We start from the raw sequence: 3283 nt of genomic DNA, 5'->3' as shown, positions 1-3283 counted from the left end.
GGCTGCCATAAGTCTCAACAACCTTTGGATGCGGACGGCTGAAGTTTTGTTTGATTGGAATAACAGTTGAATCTCGTAACGGAGAGACTCCGCTCTCTGATGGGGAAGGTAGGCCCGAGCGTCCAGAGAATCGATGACAGCCCCGATGAATTGTACTCGAGTCGCAGGCTGAAGCATGGACTTCTGAAGATTTACAAGAACACCCAGAGATGCCAGAGTTGAAAGAGTGATGTCGATATGACGAATGAGGACTTCTTTTGACTCCGCAACCAGCAACCAATCGTCTATATATGGGAATACCTGAATTCCCTGGAGACGCAGATGTGCCACTATGACAACCATCACCTTTGTAAAGACCCTGGGGGTGGTAGAAAGCCCAAAGGGAAGAGCCTTGAATTGGTAATGTGCCTCCCCGACAGTGAATCTGAGGAAGCGTCTGTGGGAGGGGTGAATCGACACATGGAAGTACGCATCCTTCAGATCTAAAGTGACCATCCAGGCTCCTGGTGACAGTAGGTGGTCATTCAAAATTTTTTGTAAATGATGAACTGATTTAGATTTCTGAGGTCCATGATTGGACGGAGGCCTCTGTCCTTTTTCAGAACCGTGAAGTACCGAGAATAAAAACCTTGACGGTGATCGGTTGCTGGAACAGATTCTATGGCATCCTTTGCGGTAAGAGATTGAACTTCTTGAAGCAGAACTGGTGATGCTGGTGTTTGAACGAAATGAGAGAAGTGAGGGATTTGAAAAAATTCTATGAGATATCCCTCCTTGATGACAGAATGAACCCATTTGTCCGTTGATATATTTTGCCAAGGGTCGAGGAATGGAACAAGACGAGTGGCTATCATGGGAAGGGAGTCAAAGGCCCTGTTTAGGTTTTTTTGAGGTTTTTTGCTTATATTGCACAGAGGATGAAAACTTTGGCTTATTTCCAAAGGAGCGAGACTGAGTCTTTGCCATTGATCAGAGGGAGATTTTGATGATGACTGTCTTTGTGACCATGATTGCCTAAGACCATTGTTTAGGCTTATTGTATTTTGATGAAGGGGAGATCCCCAGGCTACGAGACGTTTTAATACTTTTGTCCAATTCTTGGAGCACAGAATCAGTGGTAGAACTAAATAAACCAGCACCCTCAAAAGGAAGATCCTCCACTGTAGACTGAGTGTCATAAGGAAGTGACGAGGAGCGAAGCCAAGCATGTCTACCCAAGGCGACTGAGGTAGTGAGAGTCTTGGCAGCTGACTCCAAAGTATGTTTAGCGGCACTAATCTGATGCCTGGCAAGGATCATTCCCTCGTTTTGAATCTTTTTCGCTTGGGAACAGTACTCCTTAGGAAGGTGTGATAAAAATTCCGACATTTGTTTCCAAAGGTTAAATTGGTAACGTCCCATGCATGCAGCGTAATTGGATGTCTTTATGCCCATCGCTCCTACAGTATAAAACTTTCTCCCCATAGAGTCGATCTTCTTTCCTTCTTTTTCTGGCGGAACAGAACGACTGGATTTTCCTTTTGTAGAGGAAGTCACCACAAGAGAGTTCGGTTTGGGGTGGGTAAACAAAAATCCCGTTTCTTGGATTTTATACGTGTGGTCTAATCTCTTGTTAGACACTGACAATGAAGAAGGGTGATTCCAGAGGTCATTCATAGTTTGCAACATCACCTTGGTCATAGGTAACGCTACAGAGGATGAAGTGCTAGATTGCATGATGTCAAAAACATTATCATCGACCATGTGTGATATTAAAGTGGGAGTCATGGACAGGTCTAATGCCATCCGTTGAATAAAGTCACCGTATGACTTGACATCTTCCGAAGGTGAAATAGGGAGATCAGCTTCAACATCCGGAGGTGGAGAAGGGAGGTCTGCATCATCCCCTTGATTTTTTTTTATAATTTCTCTTTATTGAGTTTTTAAACTTAAGAAACAAACACACCACCACCAACATACACCAATACTGTAACTATTGTCTTTCCATGTCACTCTGCTCAAGTTATTTGGTAAATTACATGATTTCTAAAGTCTCTCCATTCTCATAATTACCAATTGATATTTCCATTACCTACACATTTGGTCTATATTAAATTTCATCCATTTATTTCCACCTGCATTACTTATTTCTAGTCCTTTATTCTGCTAGATATTCACTTCGCTATCAAATTTCCACTTATTATTACTTGACACCAGTACCATATCACAGTTGATTTACTTACAAAGTTTATAATAATAATATATTAAATCAGTCCCCGTCAGTAAATTCCATTTCCCCATAAATTTATAACAGGATAACAAAAGCCCAAACTGCAGCTTACTAAATATGCTTTACCACCAGCCTATCTATGTATCTCTAGGTAAGCTCAAAAGAAAAAGAAAGAAAAGTTTATACAGTATATTTCTGTTTAAACTAATTATTTGGAGTGTTCACCTCCTCTTTTATTCCTATTCTTTCCCCATACATTAGGACCATCTTTAATATTCCTCATAAGTTGCCTCATTAACTTACAACCAGTTAACAGCATTCCTTGTAATGGCATTATAACCCATTTCTTTCTTGCTTAACATTTACCCTTGCACCTTTAACAGAACAACTGACTCAGGCTACCAATTATAAAAGAAAATGTTTTGCTCCCAGCTTATATATATCCTCTCTCCCCAATATCAGGGCTCTCATATTACCCGAACTTATATTATTTTTCTCCATGACAACAGACAACTGACATGCCAACTGTTACTATTTTAACTGATGTTGTGGAGTGTCTGTTGGATCCCAAGCATTCAAAACAACTCCATGTTGCAAAGCAAGTAAGGTTTATTTCAAAGCGTTGGTTTAACCAGAACAGGACATTGTTAGGAATAACTACAGGTAACCAGGGAAGGCATAATAAAGACATTTGAACCAGGGAAGGACCAATGGGTCCAGTTCCCGCTGGCGGGAATAGACCCTACAGTTCGCGCCCATTGCATGGGAACGCAACAGTTCTATAATGTCAACACAGGTTCAGTTCACATGCGAGATACCCAAAACATCCTAGGCGAAGCTCTCCCCCTACACCCAGCTGCACGACCTTGGCAAGTTCCGCGGACTACATAACATAAGGCAAGCAAACAAGGAACGAGAGGGAGGGGGTGCAGGGAACTACACAGGAACCGGAATGACAATGGCAGCTAGCTGACATACTGCCCCCTCGAAAACACACCTTAACCTCCACCTCCCGGAAGATCCGGGAGACCTCCCGGCTAGCCCGGGAGATTTTCCGGGAGACCTCCCGGTTTG

The 3283-nt window shown here is 42.5% G+C and overlaps 1 protein-coding gene across 3 annotated transcripts in view; it reads right to left on the bottom strand.

Annotated features, from left to right (window-relative positions):
• Positions 1 to 3283, bottom strand: part of MICU1 (mitochondrial calcium uptake 1) — a 267507-nt gene that overhangs the window by 38390 nt on the left and 225834 nt on the right. The gene's annotated exons all lie outside the window — the stretch shown is intronic.

This window comes from Gekko japonicus, unplaced genomic scaffold, assembly GCF_001447785.1.
Source record: "Gekko japonicus isolate JY-2015 unplaced genomic scaffold, Gekko_japonicus_V1.1 scaffold889, whole genome shotgun sequence".
NCBI lineage: Eukaryota > Metazoa > Chordata > Lepidosauria > Squamata > Gekkonidae > Gekko > Gekko japonicus.
The sequence above is the reverse complement of the archived record's forward strand: the minus strand, read 5'-3'. Positions and strand labels throughout refer to the sequence as shown.